The sequence below is a fragment of the Aythya fuligula genome, chromosome Z, assembly GCF_009819795.1.
Source record: "Aythya fuligula isolate bAytFul2 chromosome Z, bAytFul2.pri, whole genome shotgun sequence".
Taxonomy (NCBI): domain Eukaryota; kingdom Metazoa; phylum Chordata; class Aves; order Anseriformes; family Anatidae; genus Aythya; species Aythya fuligula.
The window spans coordinates 71847550-71866736 of NC_045593.1; the positions used below are offsets into that span (position 1 = coordinate 71847550).

Sequence of the window (19187 nt, forward strand, 5' to 3'; positions counted from 1 at the left end):
CATTGAGACTGTAAACAAAGTGCAATTTCCTAGCAGGTCAGAGGCAAAACTTCCTGAGGGGTAAGAAGATGACAACTTTGCACTACCTTTTCTGTCATCTTACGAGTCCAGACTTATTTCATTTCCAGTGCGAATCCATTAGATCCAAAGGACTCCATTGTCCAGTGGAAATTGTTTTTTCTTTAAGCAGATTCAAACTGAGTTAAGTAGAAGCTTAAAAGCAGTTTAAGAAAGCAGCCAAAGTCTGCTTCAGGAATGTATTTGGAGTCTACCTTATGAACAGATGGCAGCCCTCTGAATGAGGCAACTGTGGGTTTGTACTTTGGCCTGCTGTTGGCCTGCAGTGTGACCTTGGGCAGATGACTTACTCACATGGTTCTTGCTTTCATCTGCTGCTCTCTAAATGCTTGAGGAAATACACTTTACACAAGGGGCAGTGGGATTGGTTTTGATAAGAAGTTTGTGGTTACATCTTACAGCAGAGCTTACCTTAAACAAATAACTGATTACTACTTGTTAATTGAATTGATGTTCTTTGAGACAAAGGGTTTGGGATGCCGTGTAAAATGACATGTGTGTACAAAAGTCTGTGTTTATGCATTGATGACAACGTAACAGTCCCTGGAACAGGACTGATCAGGGTGCATTCATGAGTATCCAAATGAGAGATGGTTGCAGGTGCAGTTACTACAGGTGGACTGTTAGAGGCCATTTGAACACCAGGTCTTCTATTAATGTAGCTTTTATAATCCAATTTCTTCTTGGTTTATTGTACTGATTATAGACATCAAACACAACTTGACTACATTAATGGCTTTACTAAAGTTATAAAGAGGAAAATACCTCTTGGATCATACAATTCATTCTACTTGCAGGCGTGGGCTTCTACTCTAAAAAATGTGGCTGATCCCCACAGTGCACAGCACAGGTGAAACACAATTTGATTTCCTTTGTGTCCTGATAGCAAAGGAATTTGTAAAAATAATTCTTTACATACAAAATAGTTGGGAATTCTGCATTCCTCCCTGACTACATAGCTAGGCAGCTCCCCTCTCTTTTTGAGGGATTAGAGGAAGCACAACTTTGCTCCTGCTTTTACCACTAGACAGCCCTGAGTCCTGCTTTGCAGTGCTTTATAAAATACATTCACCCAAACACAAGTGCCAGCACACTTTTTAGAGGCAGAATTGCAAATATTGTTATTAATGATCCAGCTGTTTCTTGTAAAACTAGAGCATGAACAGGGAGACAATTGTGTAAGCTGGTCCTTCCACTCAGACGCTTAGGTTTGCTGCAGAGCCAGTTTCCAAAATTCTCAAGGCTACTTTCCATTGATAGAGGCAGCAAAATGCAGATGCAATGATGGATGAGAGTACATGAAAAAGAGGGTGTCTGTTAATGAGGCAGCAGAACTATCTTCTTCCTCACTTTGTAAACTGTCTGGCTGTAAAACTAACCTTATCATATACGTAAAGGCCTGTGGAAGGGGTGGTGCCAGTCACCACTGATAAAACTTCTGTTTTCTGGAGTCAGGCATAACGTCATTCTCTTCTAGGAACTGGTTGGGATTAAAAGGCAATCTGAGCTTGAGGTCTTCTAAGAGAGAGTAAGGTAGGTAAAACAGGTTCATTTATGTTCCGGTAGAAGGCTTCAGACAGTAATAGGGAGTGCTTATGATACGTTGGATAAAGGATTTAGCCCTGGGACTCTGAATTCAACCGGCTGCAGCCTTTTAATTTCATGCCCTAGTCCTCACAGAAACATGTTCAGTGTAGTTAAAATCAGGTGTCTGGAAGGAAACTGAATTTATAAGGGCATGGGTGGAGGCCATGTGAATTTAGCAGTCAGTTTCCTCAGGTAGGTAAGACCGAAAATAGCTTCCTGCGAGCAAGCAAGGATGAACAAGAAAGAGATACTAGTTTCTGACACTGTCCTCTGGGGAGGGCAAATTGTTCAATAGATTTCTAAAAATGTTGCTTAATAATTGCTACTGAGTTCTCCCCACCATGTTCACCCAGTGATATTTCAGGTGTTACAGACTTCTGCAGGTAAAGTTACTGCAGTGAATGCCAGGAGGATTTTCTCTCTGTAACATTAGTGGCTAACCTGTTTGAATTTCCAAACTCTTTGTTTTATTGTATTTCTTTCCATGTATCAAACCAGGGGAATTGCCATCTGTTGAATAGCAATAAGTCTGGAAGGAGTGACTTTAAAGTTTCAGTGTGGTATGTGTGAGGATACCAGTGCTTGTATTAAACCCATGAAGCCCCCAGTGGGATTTGAAAATGTAAGAGATTTTTTTTTTTTTTATTGTCCTCTACATTTTAAGTCGTGTGTATGTGTGGTGACTTCACACCAGTAGGCAGTTCAGCAGCACCACACTGTGCTCTCACTTGTCCTCTTCAGAAGAACTGGGGAAGAAAATATGATAAAAACAGCTCATGGGTTGACATGAGGACAGGGAGATCACTCACCAGTTATTGGCACAAGCAAAACAGACACAGTGTAGGGAGATTAATATGTATTGCCTGTCACTAGCAGACTAGAGCAGTGAAAAACTAAAAGCAAACTACAAACACCTTGCCCCCATCCACTCTCTTCCACCTCCTCCCCCCAAGTGTCAACAGGCAGCAGAGAACAGGGCTGCAGTCAGTCCCTGATGCTTCATTTCTGCCACTCTGTCAGGGTCCCTCTCTGCCCCTGCTCCCCATGGGGTCCCTCCCAGGGATGCTGTCCTTCCCCAACCAAGCCTGTGGGGGCTGCCCACAGGCAGCAGCTCTTCAAGCACTGCTCCCACACGGCTCCGTCCCACGGGGTCCATCCATCCCCCATGCTCCAGCACGGGTCCCCCACGGGTGGGCGGCAGCTCCCCCCAGGCCCCCTGCTCCTGCGTGGGCTCCTCTCCACGGGCTGCAGCTCCGGCCCGGGGCCTGCTCCTGCGGGGGCTCTCCATGGGCCGCAGCCTCCTCCAGGCCACATCCACCTGCTCCATGGGGGGCTCCTCCACCCATGGGGGGGCTGCAGCGTGGAGATCTGCTCCGTGTGGGACCCATGGGCTGCAGGGGGACAGCCTGCTCCACCAGGGGCCTCTCCCTGCACAGCCCGCAGGGGAACTGCTGCTGCCTGCCTGCAGCACCTCCTGCCCTCCTGCTGCACTGCCCGTGGGGGCTGCAGGGCTGGGAGCTGCACCCCTCTCTCCCAGCTGCTGTTGCCCAGCACTTCTTTCCCTCCCTTAACTCTGCTCTCCCAGAGGCCCACCCAGTGTTGCTCATGGCTCAGCTCTGGCCAGCAGCGGGTCCCTTTTGGAGCAGCTGGAGCTGGCCCTGCTTTGACATGGGGCAGCTGCTGGGCTCTGCTCACAGAGGCCACCCCTGCATACCCCTGCTACCAAGCCCTTGGCATGTAAACCCAATACCCAATCTTTTGTCTTGTGGTCTGTTGTAGAAGTATCATCAGTTTTGGGAAGCACTGCTATACGACTTGTATTAAAAATCAGTAAAGAAAAATTACTCATTCATTTTCATAAAGACCTAATACAGTATTTACATCATTTTATTTATTTATTTATTTATTTTGGTAAAAATGCCCTGCATCAAAGAATCACACAATGTTAGATATATTAATGTAACCTTGTCTTATATGTATGCATCTTTGCCCATCTTTCTTAAATCAAACACAAAACAGCATGCCCATAATTTACGTGCTAGAGAGGGCAAGAAGGGATGTTATAAAAGAGATCTGCAGCTTCCAGCTTAAAGACTTGCACATCTGAGCTGATTGCCTTAGGATACTTTTATTGTCAGGGGAGGCCGGTGATCACTTTTAAGTTTGATGTATCTGATGAAATTTGGGTGTCTAAAATGAGGTGAGTCATGTTGTAGAAATGAGTTTTACTCCGTTAACTATGATGGAAGTTTAGGCAAGAACCAACTTGCTGAAGTCTACACCAGAAATACCTCCATTTGGACATCTGAATTCCATCCCAAATTCCATTACATCTTACCGCTGCCTTACACTCCTCCCAAGAGCAATGAATTCACTGGCTTTATGCACTTGGCTATGGCAGTGACCCACACATGATCTGAAAGCTGAAACTTCTGCCATGTTGTCAGTCACAGCGGTGGCAGCTTTCCCCTACCAGACTAGTCCACGTATCCATGCTAGTGTCACCGATGTTCTTGGACAGGGCATTGATGAGCTGGACCAAGCACACAGGAGGGCCAGAAGAGCTCCCCAGCTCAAGCACTCTGATGAGCGTGGTGCAGCTGCACCACATGTCCTGGTGCCAACCAGGACGTGCAGCAAGGAGGCATCGGTGCTGAGCAAGGCATAGCTGATCAGGATGTGCTTGTCTGCCCTGGAGGACCTGTGTTGTCCCAGTAAGTCATACAGTCCAAACTTGCTCAGTCCTAAGCCCTGTCAGAGTTTAGCCTGGTTTAGGCAATGTCAATTGAGGGGCATAGGTGGTTCACTCCCTACCACCCCATCAGCTCTGATAGGTAGCTGGGAGTTGCTCGAATTGCTCATCAGGATTTTTTTTCATGCGCTTATTTAATGTGTGATTGTTTATTATGCCATATAATCTGATGTTCAGTCCAGAAGGGTGGAATTGGTGAGTTATTATTTGTAATTATTAGATTTCTAAGGCAAGGCCATTAGTTGCCCTTAATATAGGCTTGTGCTCAGCTATGCAGTAAATTAAGCTGATAGATAGTATATTATCATGTTGTTCATGTCACCCTGCCGCTTGTAAATTCCAGGGTTTAATTATGTCCTGATCACCATTCATATTGCTGCTGTAATACTATGAGGCATTAGTATTAAATTCAACACAATTTATGCTGTTCTTAATGATAGAGGCTAAGTGTCTCTTTAGACAGGTTAGTCTTGTTTCATTAGTTAAACTAAAGGAAGGAGTATACGATGGTCCAGTATATTTTACCTGATGTAAAAGCTGTTTTTCAAGCGTTTTTAAGACTCAAGTTCACAAGATTTAAAGTAGTGAATTGCAATGTTGGCAGGTGTTTGTTTCTGATCTGTAAACACGAGTGAATGCGTATGGCTATGATAGCAGGGTATGACTGATAATCTGCAAAAACTGGCATAGAGACTGGATTTTAAATCTGAATCACAGAACTTAAATGGAAACATGTTTCCTACAAAAAAAGGCTGCTGCTTTACTTTAGGAAATGTGTTAATTTGATTATGGGGTAAATTTATGCATTTCTAGCACAGTTTTGTGCTATTCTGTGCTCCTTATTACACCTGTCTCGTCAAGGCACACCTCAGTTCTTATGCTCTGCTTAGAACAAGTATAGCTTAAGTGAAAATGTGTTTTTACTGCAGGTTTATTCCTGAAGATCATCTGTGTGAGTGCCAGTGTTTCAGCTCAAAGCAGAGAGCAGGGTAACAGCAGGGGTTGTTTCAGTTTTTGGAGATGCTGAGGCCTGAAAGAATGAACTGAGATGTAGTGTTTCCCACAGAGATCCCCTTTTCTCAGCTGTCCCAGTACCCGTGCACGCAGACACAGCTCTTGGCTTAGCCATTGAGTCCCCAGGACCTCTTCCATCTGAGGCTACTTGCTGGTCCTTGGGTACCCACATGGACCTGTCTGCCTGGTGGTGCTCCAGGAACAGAAACATGACTAAGTCCGAAGACACAAGAAGTGTAGTTCTTGATGTAATGTTTCCTGCATTTTTTTTCAGTGGAGCTGTTCCTTAACATCTGCCTGATACTGCAATAAACGGTAATAAACCACGAATCCTACAGTCCCAACAATAGTGATGCGAGAAGCAAGTGTTACCCCATATCTTCTAGCAACCGTATGCTGAAATCTCTTCTGTGTGAGGAGCTGTTAGGTATGGAGTTATGCTGTTTCACACTCTGGATGCAGGATCTCTGCCACACGGATGAAATGTGAATCAGGATATCCAAAGAGTGCTGTCAACAAGCAAGAGTTTTGTGTGTCCGGCCTACCATGGGTGGCAGCTATTCTGGGGGAGTCCTGGGGGTTATTATTTCATTTGGCTTAAAGTGTGTTGGGCAGGTATTGTTTCTGGATGGACATCTGAGTTACCCATCATCTTGTGTTGAAACTTACCAGTGTGATCGTTGTACTGCTGTAAGCTTGGTTTTAACTCCTGTGTGCAATCCAGGTCAAAAAGGTACCTGAATTTGAATGTGTATTTGTATTGCAAGTTAGCTTCTCTTGTAACTTTCAGACCATTTCAGTGTTGCCTGTTGTTTTCACTAGTTTTCTTTCTTTCAGTAAGTACTGGAAAGTACAATACTGTTGTTTGTATTTGTTCTAAAAAAAACAAATAGTTGGAGCTGAAACAAACTGAAGAGTGGTGATGATTTCCAGAGCTGGGAAAATCCTATTTTCCCAGCCATAGTAAATATTCCCATTTAATTGTAACTGATATAGTTGGTACTTGAAGTTTTTTCTCCTTTCATTTATCATGTTCCTTTATAGTGATCGTGTTCACTAAATTTATGTATTATTTACACTGCATCTTTCACGTTACCTTCAGTGGGTATGTTAAAGAACAAATCTCAGAGTGGTGGTTTTTGTCCTGAATTCTCGGGAGTGCCACATCAGTGTGTCTCTGACATAAATGGAGCTAATCTTGCTTTATTTTAGAGCAAACAGAGAAGGATGGGGTGATAGGCTCTGGTCTCGCAGGCTGTATAATTTGTGATAGGTTGTCCTGTTCTTAAAACAGGAAGTGTGCAAGAAGAATACTTCCCTAATTGTATGTACACCCACACACGTGCAGTAATTTAATAATTGAACTTGCCTGAACATGGTGATACCAAGAGCAGCAATTGGGGGTGGTTTACACTTTTTTTGTACATTTGCCTAGTTATTTTCTTTAGTTGAACCCTGGGCTAGAAACTCAGAGATAAAACAGGGTGTAGCCAGCAGCATTTGCTTTAGTGCCTCCTGTCAGCCTTCTAAATTGCTGTTTAGCTGGCATTCGAGCCAGTGCATGGTGCAGTAGTGAACGTGAATGCAGGAAACACTTGGGAGAAGGGGAGAAGAAGATGAAAAAAAGCACAAGGAAACTTGGGCTTCTGTCCCAGCTGTGGTGGGACAGGAATTCAGTCTTCTCTGTTAATCACCTGGGTGGCATACTTCTCAGAGAGTAGATGTGTTGTTATTTGGGATTGCTCTTGGGATCTGCGGTGATTGCTGCCTCAAAAATGATGATGGCTTCTTCCTACCTGATGGCAGATACTGCGTGCGCTACAGCTGGGTTTAATCAAATGATCTGGGATTGGATCAAAACCATAATATATGGGATGTGTGGATGGCAGAAGATGTGATTGAAATGGGATAAAGAATAGCAATTGCAAGGTAGCAATCCTGTTTCCTAACCACTTATTTATGTAGCAACCAGAATGACGACGGCATCCTAAAGGGCAGTTGGAGTAAGCTTGTCCTGGCTTGCTGCCAGTTTAGAAATAAATTACTGGTGCTAACCTGCATGTGAACATAAGCAGCATTCTCAGAAATGCTAAAGACTCTTCAAAATTCTAACCAATAAATTAAAATATTAAATACAATAAAGACATGTAGCAGAATTGCTAACTATTATAGTGGAAAAAAAATAAATCTCCATTGTGAAAAAATCTCCATAATGGAAAAAAAAAAGAAAAGGAACCATTTTCTGTATGTTGCAGGATGTATGGGTCTGACAGGATGTAAGAGGGAGAGGAAAAGAGGTGCAGAACTTGGGCATGGACACATTCAGCAGTGTAACAGGTAACTCTTGTTCATATTGTGGTGTGAGGCAAGTCCTGTTAACTAAGCCATGGTCTAGATGAACAGATGAAAAGCATGTTTCTGATTCAAGTGCTTCCCACCTAGAAGACTTTACTAAAGTGAGGAGTGGGCTTGGGTAGGGTAGAAACCTCAGTTGCTAATTACCTTTTAAGATCAAGCCATGAATGATCTTTTTAGGAGGATGTTCTCTAGTAGATGTTCTTCAGTTAGATGCAATTAACCTGAATGTACATCCTAAGTTTTATGTATGGTTATCCAAATTACCTGCAAAAAATTTATCTTGCAGCCTTCCTGGTATGTTGGCAGGGAGTATTTTAAATATTTTTTTTTCAGCTGCACAATATCAGTGGATAATCAAGTGCCAATTCCCAAATTGTGAGGGAGTTGTTAATGAAGACAAAAGACCCATTGTCAGAGCGTCTGTCAGGTATCGAGTGTATGGCTTTATACCATGTATTTTGGTGGCTTTCCTGCTCTAAACTCACAGAGCCTGTTTTCTCTCTTCAGAGGTCTTCTGAGTTTTTTAGTATAATTACTTTGCACCAGCCTCTGACATCTTAAGGGTTATATGAATGTGTGAGTCTTATGAAATCTTATTTTGAGAGAATGAGACTGTTCAGATGTGCAGGTTGTGTCTATATGTTTTCACTGATTTATTAGAGGTGATGTGAATTCCTCCACTGCTACAACCACTGTAACTATCCATCAGTTTGGATGTGTTTGACAGTACATCCTCTCCTGTGATACAGGGTCCCCAGCACCTACCATCCCTTAGGGAAAAGTGCCAGGACTTAAATACCGTGTAGCAGTTCTCTCTGAACCCTCCTGTCTGGCAGAGAGCCCTGCTTTATGAGATTTGAGGTCATGGCATGAGGTGTGACAGAAAACCACCTGAAAAGTTTGTGGGTTCATTATGAAACTGACCACAGAACCTCCCTACTAAAATTTTGGAGTTATATCAGCAAATAAGTGTCTGTAATGGAGTTGCTGTGACTGGGTCGCAAGACAGATGGAGACCTTGCTTCTGAATCACCGTATGTACTACATACAAGTCTACAAGTCGAAATGGGAAGCTATGATGTTTTCTTTTTTCCTGGTCAGATTTTGTGTGGGAGGTACTGAAATTATGGTGTGCGAAACACGCTGCATAAACTAGTTCTGTAGGAGGAAGCTCAGCCACCTTGACAACTCCCACTTTAAAACTGTGCAAGCTTTACAGACCAATTTTTAATTAAATCAGCAATCAGTTCTTACTTAGAGGTGAACTGAGCCGTGCCAGGCAGAGAAAGGCTGTAGCTCAGACTGGAGTCCTTCAACTGCTGCCCTTCGGTGACCGTCAGCTGTGCTTTCGCTGTTAGCTGTCTGCTGCAGCCACACAGACCCCAACGAGTAATCAATTATTCTGCTTCAGAGTAAACTGCTTGTTATCGTGGTCGGGAAAGGACCCATCCTAACCCTCCCTCGCTGGTCATTTTTCCATGTTGTGTAAGTAATGATTTTTGTTCCCCTTCTTTCTGTAGCATTGAGTACTTGCTGGCAACAGCTGTGGGCACCTTGCTGCGAGAAGCCAGATGCTTGTTTTGCAGGGAAGGAAGTTTTCCTCTTTTTGTACCTGTTGAGAGACTGGTCCTGTGGGTCTCACAGTAAAGCTGTCTGTACGTGGCTGGAAGCGGCGTACTACAGAGTACAAAACTGTTTAGGGAAACATGAAAACCAGTCTGAGAGCTAGTACCGGATGATGGTTGATCTGACCACAAAACCAGACTGTAAAGAATAATTAAATGCTGTGCTTCTGCATATAAACTGCTTACCATGGGGGCTAATTAGGAAACCACTGAAACTCTCCTTCCAGATCAGCTGGTGAGTGTAAGTTTTGTTTGCCGTGTTGAGTGGCTTCTGGAGCACAATATGGATTAAGCAGTATGCAGTGGCAGAGAAAAGGCTTTGAAATCTTCAGTAGTTTAGTTTGCTGGAGAGATAAAGTAGCACCATAAACTAGAAGCTTCTTGGGAGTGTAGGGGGAAGAGGGCAGTTCCTTCGGTGTCTGCTACAACTTACTGCTGGTGCGTGGCTGCCCTGGAGTTGGTGCTTTATCCTCTTGTCTGGTGGTTCTTGCAGATCTATGCAGTTAGTATAGTCCGGGCTACTTAGGCTCTGCTAAACTGCACTGAAGGACGTTTTCAGCTTATGTTTTCTCTGTTGCAATGAGCAATCCTTGTTACAGCAACAGATGTATCATCGTGAATTGGAGAGGACTAAGGCTGTCCTCAGAGGAGGTAGTTATTATACTCAGGTTTCTTTCCAATAGTAAGTGTTCAATAGATTGTGTCTCTGACTTCACTTACTCACTCACATTATCTCTCTGGTCTCCTGGATGGCAAAGAAAGCACTGTTTTTGTTTTTAAACAAGTGAATCCTGCAAATTACAGACTTAGGGCACTGGAGTGTGGATGACTACCTCGTCCCAGGTATTCTGTTCCTACTCTGGTTTATGGGGATGCGTATATTTAGCTGATTCTGTGTTTTACCCTCTGTGCATAATAGTAGGTCATTTTGACCAAATGATACGGTTGAACACGGTAAAATTGCAGGGTGGTGATCAGAACAGTCCTCTGCAGAAAAAATTTCTTCAGCCTTCAAGTCAGTTTAGTCCTGCGAGTTAAGACCAAGATACAAATCAACACTGTGGATAATGCATTTTGCTGAATTTTGAAAGCAGGGATCACACAACCAGACATCCGTGACCCTACTACCAACTGCAAAGGCTGTGCTTCGTGATTACGTGCTTTTGTAGCACAGCAGGACTTGCCATGTTGCAAAGTACCAGACCACCAGACCCTTGGCTTGCAAAATCATCTCTCTTAGATCTGTGAAATCTTTTGTATTCTTCAAAAGACACGAGTAGGAATACCTCGACGCTAAGTCTTTTTGGTCTGAGTTTGAAAATGTCCATAATTAACTGTAGTTGCTGCCACTCTCACTACCCCACCATACATCGGGTGCTTTGATCCAAGCCACGGGAAACAAAGATTTCTGATCTTTCTTACTTAGCTCTTCTGATAGTTATGCAGAGCTGTGCATTAAAGTCAGTGGATTGGTCCCTACGGCTGCTGAATGTGCGCTTCAGGACAAGATTTTAGACTTATGGCGTAAATAATTTAAATATTTGCAATTAAGGTATCATTTTTGTATTTCTCTGTTTGTAAAGAACTGTGTGTTTTGCCTGGGCTCACGCTGCTTTATAAAGACAAATAACTCCCCCCTCCCTGTGGTTAATAGTGAAGCTACTATTGCTGTCTTCTTACTGCAGTTCTTAGTGCCCACAGCAGGCACACTCAGTTTTGGGTTCGTGGAGGTCCAGCTGAGGGGCTGCATGGGGTCAGGCTTCACCTCAGTCACTAATTCCCACGTGGTTTTGGGCAAATTTTGGCTCAGCGTCATGGTGTTAAGGGTAATTGCTTTTCATGCAAGATCGCTATGCTGTCTTGAGAGTTATCAGTGTCTTTAACAAAGTGTGCAGCACGCTGGCTGATGCTGCTGGCAGATGTGTGCTGTGGAAGACATCTCTGAAATCCCGAGCTGCGTGGGGCTGCTGCTGAGGCTCCCTGTCACCAACCTGCCTCTCCCCTGTCCACCCTGAGCCCGTCAACTCGAGCTTCGCTAGGAAGAAGCCAGACTAAGGCTAAAGAGTCTGAATGGATGTCAAACAGATGTTGCATCTGTTTTTCAGCATATATGGTTACAGGAAGCCCTGTTTTGTCAGCAGAGCCTTAGTTATTTGTGTTGGCCGGTGTAGTGTACGTAACATGACTTTGCATTTGTATCTCTGTTTCTCTGCATGAAAATGAGTGGTTTCAATTGAAATGACACTGTGAGATGGAATGTATGATTTAGACTTTTTTTTTTCTTGAACATATATGTGGTTTCCAGAAACTAAGTCTTGGACCAAAAATAACAAGCTTGGCCAGTGGAGGCAGAGTAGGGAGCTTGAAGTCTCAGGGGATAAACTGCTTACTGCTAGCAGATAAGCTGCTGTCCTGCCATGTACAGAAGGACCTCTGCTTAACCTGTACATGAACGACAAGAGTGAGGCCCTGAGTTCAGATCTCAGACCGCTGGAACATTTTTGCATGTGCGTGTTTTGCTGTTCCCTATCACTCACGTGACCGGACATGCACATTTTTTAAGTAGACTTCAGTGGATTCACATTAAAGCTCAGGTTTTAGGCTTTTGTGTTTGGGAATTGCGTGGATGGCCTTAGAGTGTAGGGGTGAGCAGGAACTCATATTTTAGCTCTGTATACCTGGTTGTGCCAGTGCTTTGAAAAGCCAGAATGTAGATTAAGGAGCAAGTTAAGCTGAACAGGACAAAGAGATTTATGAAGTTAAACCATAGTTTAATGAGTTCTTATTCTCCTCTCAAGGGAGAGCGTTCAGAGAGTAAAAGTAAAATTTTACCTCTATTTAGTCGGTGTCAGAGCTCCTACTGACTGCAGCATAGTTGAAACTGGTTGGAGTCAGAAATTAAGCAAACTGAAGGAGACAGATGTGTATTATCATAAAGAATCACCAAATAGTTCAATTTGTATCTCTTCTCTCAACGCTGCTATATTTTTCTTACATCTTTCACCAGTCCTGTCAATATTTCTAAAGGAATGAAGGATTATAACAGTTCCCTGTCGCAGCAAATTCTGCAATAACATGCTACAGAGGTGTAAGAACAGCACCCTGTTGTGGTAAGGACTCCATCCACAGAAACCAAAAGGTTTTGGCATAAGCAGGGTTAGTGAGCTGGTTCTGTTGCTGCTCCTACCACGGTAAGTCAGCCCAACCACGCAATCCACTGGTGAGGTAAGTGTTTACAAGAGCAGTGGTTATAGGACCAGCTGGTCAAACCACGCACTTGCATGTGTACAGGCTTAGTTTTGTTTAGTGGTGGAAGGAGGTAGCAGGTCACAAGCACTTGGTAACTGAAAGCAGAGGCTGTTTGTGTACTTACAGAGCATGTGGTTTCGTGGCAGTGCTTGTAAGCACGCTAGCCACAGCTCAGACCAGTTGAAGCCTGTGAACCAAGAAGAGAACTGGAAGAACCTGGATGTGTATCCAAAAAACAGCATTGGAAGGGACTGTCAGAACTGAATTCTTCCCTGTGTGATCTGTCAGCCTGTCAAAATTCAACCTCAGTAGTTGCCTGAGCTAAAGGGAGTTCCCTACCTGCTTTAAGGGCTGGGGAGGTCTGAGATGGCAGTGGTAAACGCTGTGATTCACTGAAGTGGCTGTGGCTAAAAAGGTACTCCCTCTTGTCCCATCTGTCCCAGCCTCTGCCCTCCACAGACCTTGCTTCGTGCTGTCCTCTTCTCTGTGCTATATAGCCAAACAGAGGATCAAATAAATTGACTGGGATGAAAAATCACTGGTCTCTTCAATGAGTGTGGTTTAGTTCTTGGTCTCACGTAGGTCCTGCAAGGGAATGTAAGCATCAGGGCCAGGTATCATAGAAGGCATGGTAAGGAGTAACGTGAGAGAGAGTGTTGAGGTAGGACAGAACTTTTCAGAAAGAAATTACAGTAATACCCATGCATGAATATCAGTCTGTAGAAGCCCTTGAGTTCCTGAATGACAGGAACGGGGTAATCTTCAGTGTAATCTAAACCATGAACATTTTGCAGTTTCTGTACTGTAATTCTGAGAGAGAACTTTTCAAATTCACCTTAAATTGTACCTCTTTAGATCTTCAGATGGGATGTAAGTCCTGTTATACTCATAAAAGACTGATACCGGTTGAGAAGTGAGTGCCCTGTTAAAACAGAAAAATATTTCCTCATAGTGAAAAGCCTACTTCATTTGTGCAATGAAGTTTACACCTAAGATGTATGTCTGCTCACCCCTGTGTGAGCCATTGCTACTCAGCCACAACAGAGGGACTGACCCTGTTCTGTATTTTTTTTTAATTTAATCCCTGTGAAAATCTCTGTAGTTTCTTGGAAGCATAAAGCATGATTCTGTTCCCGTTATCAAATGTTGCCACTGTACTAGTTTAGGTTAGATTTTCAGGCAGAAGCTGATCCAATGAAATTCCTGTTTGTCAAATGTTATAGGAGTATGTGCATTTTTGAAGGACACAGCATTTATAGACAGGTATCCATTCTATTTTGCTTTCCCTTCTGATATTATAGCTTAGAAATGAGGTAGAGGAGGGACAGGAAAGAAGTTACTGCTCTAAACAAGGTAAGAATCAGGTCAAAACTCATTTATATTCATTTCATTGAACCTGGACACCTCAGTTATTAAAATACTCTTTATATTGTTTTCTGTGATATTTTACAGTTGTAGTTTTTAGTAGTACCAGGAAAGTACTTGCTCCTTTTGTCTCTCCATGCACAAAGGCTAGCTATTGCATGTCAAATGGATGTTGCTATATCTGGGAAATGTTTCTGACTTTAGGAAGACTTTTCACAGAAGATTTTTCACAGAGCAGTTTGGGCTGGAAGAGACCTTAAAGATCATTTTGTTCAACCCCCCTGCCATGGGCAGGGACACCTCCCACCAGACCAGTTTGCTCAAGGCCCCATCCAGCCTGGTCTTGAACACCTCCAGGGATGGGGCATCCACAGCTTGCTTATCTGGGCAACCAGAGCCAGCGCCTCACCACCCCCACAGTAAAGAATTTCTTCCTTACATCTAATCTAATTCTCCCCTCTTTCAGTATAAAGCCATCACTCCTTGTCTTATCACTACTTGCCCTTGTAAGAAGTCTCTCCCCATCTTTCCTGTAGGCCCCCTTCAGGTACTGGAAGGCTGCAATGACATCTCTCTTCTGTTCTCTAGACTACACAACCCCGACTCCCTCAGCCTGTCTTCATAGCAGAGGTGTGCCAGCCCTTTGATTTCTTTGACTTCGCAGTCTGCGCTTTCCACCCGAGAACCCTGAAGCCTCAGTGTTGTTCTTGCAGTTATCATATAAGGATTAATGCAAGGTAATCCTGGTACCTTTAGAGAGAAGTGAAGAAACCACAGGAATCCTTTTGTGAGAAGGACATTAAGCCAAACTGCAACTTCCTCTAAAGCTGCTGGAACCTCTGTTATCATAAGCAAATTATTGTCCTCAAGCATCAGTTAACTTCTTTCACTGCATGCTACCATTTTCTGTTGTTATTTTGTGTATTAATTAAAATGCTCTATGTCTCCAGGTAAATAACACAAACCATGGACAAAAGCTGCAGCAGGACATTTTTTTCTTTAATAATGTTGGCTCTTCCTGAAAGCTTTTGCTGTAGAAACCATGGAGAAGCTATGCAAGTGAGCACCTGGAAAACAAAGTCATTGTTTATGCTTTTCTGTTTACTTCTGAGACTTACAATACTTTGGAGTTCAAAAATGAAGTTTGCAAGACTCTTGAGAATAGGATAATATGTAGAAAAAGGATACAATAAGCTTCAGAATCTGGTTCCCATGTATGTGCTTTTTAAGAATCATTTTTGCAGTAACCTAAATTTGCCTTGATCCTTTTTTCTTCCTCTTTTGACTCTGCCAAAACCCTAACGCAAATCTGTTACAGGTTGGTAAGGTGTTTTGTGTGTGTGTGTGTGTGTGTTTCTTTTTGTTCATGAGGAAACTCTTTCCATTGCATGAAGTTTTCATCATGAAGTTGCACAGCATGATTGTGCTACATTTTTTCCTTGTGATTACAGATAAAACTTATCTGAATTGCACAAATTTAAGTATGTAAATAAGATACGGGGGATATTATTGTTTCTACTCACTTGGATGCTTTTTGATGTGTAAATAGGAAAGGTGTTTTCAGACTTCAAGACAGGCCTTTGCTCACTCAATTCTTCATACTTAAGTGTGTTAGAGAACCTGTTCATTATCTATTATAATACTGGCTCTCAAACAGGAGCCTGGATTTAGAGAAAGCGTACACTCAAAAAGGAGCATTGGTATATACATGCTCCTACATTTAAAATATTTGTTGCCCGTGATGTCTAATGTAGCTGTAGTAAAATGCATAGTGAAATATGAAGTCAAACATGAGAAGTCTACAAAATGTTTGTGCTCAATGGGATTTTGATTTCATATGTGCTTTTCTACAGGCTTCAGCTGTCTTTGAACCAGGCAGTGCAAGTGCCCAGAATGAAGGCTTACATTTTGGAAAGAAAAAATGTAAAAACAAGTGGATGAAAAGTTGATTTTCAGACTGTCTTGCTGGATAGACAGCTTACTGTGTCACTGTTGCTGGAGAGATCATATCTTTCCACTTCCTTGATGAATAAAACGTGAATTGTACCAGCTACACTCCCAGCAGCCCTCTAAGACCTGTGTAGTGCTCACTAGAGTGCTGTGAGGAAAGGCGTGTGTTTGTACACAGTGTGTCACTTAATGTTGTTATTACCTATGATTTAATAGAAAGTATATGAAGAAATGATGTAGTAGGTTTTTAACTCATTAGTGACTCAGACAGGACAGTGATCAAGCTTTACTTTTTTTCTGTGTGTGTGGTATTTGTGTAGGTAGGACTGGTTTATTATTTCCGTGTGCTGACTTACTATACCTGCTGTTTATGCTGAGTTGCCCTGAGCGTGGCCTAAATTTCCATATGTGCATGTTTCTACATAAAGCTGGGGACAACAGTGATTACTGTGGTGCTGATACCACACGTGAAGATTTTGTGGGTCTAATTCTTTATTCTGAGACCATCTCCAAATCTGGGGCAACCATTCTCAGGCATGGCTTTGCCAACAAAGGAATTCACCAAACTACATCATTCATGCCATGGAACAGGCACTCAAGAAAAGCTGCAGGTGACTATCACACCTCTTCACAAATACACTACTCTGAGAGGAAAGAGGAGAAGCTGAAGTGTTAGAAGGAGTTATCTATTTGCAGTGCCCATACCAGGACAGCCAAAAATGTATAGTTCAGAAGTGCATCCAGAACACGGTCTCCATATGTATAGTTAGAATCTGTCATAGGGGATCAGAAGCCATTTTCTACGGCCTTTGACACTAGTACAGATCAGAAGTTCTGCTGGCATTACTGTGGTGTGAGAGAAGAGTTGAACATGAAACAGTGCCAAATGCATCAGGAATAGTCACGTTTAATTTTATGTGGAAGGAGGATGCTACTCTACCATAGATTTCAAGGAGCATTTAGTCATGAAGTATCCCTTTCAAGACCAGATAATGGAACTGGGAATATTTCTCATTCTCTGCAGATTAAAATTGTCACGGAAGTGAGAATGATGGCAGGCAAGCCAAGTTACATTCTTGGTACTTTAAAAATCACGAAATTTTGCTCATTGCTTGTTGTTAAGGTTATCTGATGAGTTTCTTTTGATAATGCTGCATGAGTTTGAAGCAATAGCTTTGCTTTATACGTCTAACACTACAAAGTTGTAATTGACAGTATGTGATCCATGATGGAATGACAAACCTCTCATTGCGTGTTCTTGATTCAAACACAGTGCTGCAAGGTGTTGGAAGTCTAATGGTGCATGAGTTTCTGCAAAGGTTTAGTGATTCAGTCCAAAGCAGAGGAGTGGCCATCCTGCTATTAAGTACCAGCACTTTATTGCCTAAGCAGTAACGATGCTTTTAGAGCCTTGACTGTGGCTGCAGCTTTCCCATTAGTTGAAGTCTTTGAAGAGCCTAAACCTAAAGTGAATCTCCACTGAAAATCAGGTACTCTGCTGAGCCACAAGCTGAAGCTTAGACTGTTCTTTTGTCCCTTGTAAGTAAAATGAAAGCTTCTTTCTTCCATTGAAGTATTGGCAATGCTGTTTGTAACTGTTTAGAAATGCCTGACTGAGCTGGTTGCTTAAGTGGGGGCAGTAAGGGCATTGTATAACCTGCAAGATTGACGTCTGTTTCAGCAGTGAGGGGGTGTCTCAAAATTCTTTATTTCTTCATTCATTTCTGCTAGTTTTTGAATGAAGAACAGGGCTAAATAGACAGCAAATACCCTCAGGAAGCAAGATGCACAAAAGTATTTCAGAGGGCTGATTTGCTGTGGTATTTTTGTCAAATTCAGACCATACTTTTTTCTGTCTTGTATGTGAAAGTATATGAGAAAGCCAGTAACATGTCCCTAGTTTTGCACAGCCTTCTGTGACATTTTAAGAGAGAGAGAAAAGACTCAAGCTTTGGTACACAAAGAGTCAAGATAACGAGTTGTTTGGTGAATGTTTTGGTCGCTTCATCTCTTGTTTCGTGTATGTCCTGGTTTCAGTTAGGACAGAGTGAATTTTCCTCCTAGGAGCTGGTAGGGTGCTATGTTTTGGCTCAGGATGAGAAGAGTGCTGATAACATGCTGTTTTAATTGTTGCAGAGTAGTGCTTACACCAAGCCAAGGACGTTTCAGCTTCTCACTCTGTCCTGCCAGTGGGCAGGCAGGCTGGGGGTGCAGCAGGAGCTGGGAGGGGACAGACACAGTACAGCTGACCCAAACTGGCCAAAAGGGTATTCCATACCATATGGGGTCATACTAAACAATATATAGGGGTGGCTAGCCGGGGGGGGGGGGGGGGGGGGGGGGGGAGGGCGGCAGACTGAGAGTTAGGCTGGGCATCGGTCAGCAGGTGGTGAGCAATTGCATTGTGCATCACTTGTTTTGTACGCATTAGTAGTAGTAGTACTATTATCATCATTATTTTTATTATTATTGTTGTTGTTATTATTTTCCTGTGTTAATAAACTGTCTTTATCTCAACTCACAGGCTTCACTCTCCCGTTTCTCTCCCCCATCCCAGAGAGGGAGGAGGGAGGGTGAGCGAATGGCTGTGTGGTGCTTAGCTGCCGGCTGGGTTAAACCACAACAGTCTGTTAATTGTTTTTCTGCAAACTTACTGAACGCGTGCTGAGTGAACATATTTAATATGATTGTGTTTGTATATTCAGTAGAAAATAGCTTATAAAATATGGTGCCTTCTGTTTTTCTTGGAAAAGGTTTAACAGCAGTGAGTACTGAGATTCAAAATATATCTTTTGAAGACAAGTTTTATTTGGTGCTCAGCTTTCTGTTAAAAACTCCTGTCACATTATGGTGAATGTTTACAGGTGAGGAAGGGAATCCAAGTGGCCACATTAGAGTGCCAGACTAGAAAGATTAGTTACCTGAGCTGTAAAGCTCCACTGCTAGCATCCTCGTTATTGCAGACTGGGACTTTGGCTTGATGCCATCTCAAAGTGTGCTGCTCACCAGCTTGGTCTGAGCAGCAGTACTCACCAGTCCTTTTAAAGGGCGTTAAATAAACAGACACAGAGCTTCTAAGAATTGGAGAGATGGAAGTTTCAGGTCTTAGCAACAAACAACAAACTGTAGGGCAAAAGTTGTCTCTTTAAAGTGCCCTCATCTCCTGCCAATGACACTTAACTAAATTGTTACAAGGTTAGCTTTATTTC

The 19187-nt window shown here is 42.9% G+C and overlaps 1 protein-coding gene across 4 annotated transcripts in view; it reads left to right on the plus strand.

Annotated features, from left to right (window-relative positions):
• Positions 1–19187, plus strand: part of MOB3B (MOB kinase activator 3B) — an 88913-nt gene that overhangs the window by 19002 nt on the left and 50724 nt on the right. Inside the window, exon 1 of one of the 4 annotated variants that reach the window (XM_032205929.1) lies at positions 7659–7768. The exons of the other annotated variants lie outside the window; for them this stretch is intronic. The gene's annotated coding sequence lies outside the window, so the exon portion shown is untranslated. Of the gene's footprint in view, positions 1–7658; positions 7769–19187 lie in introns of those variants that run through there. 4 annotated transcript variants of the gene reach the window in all.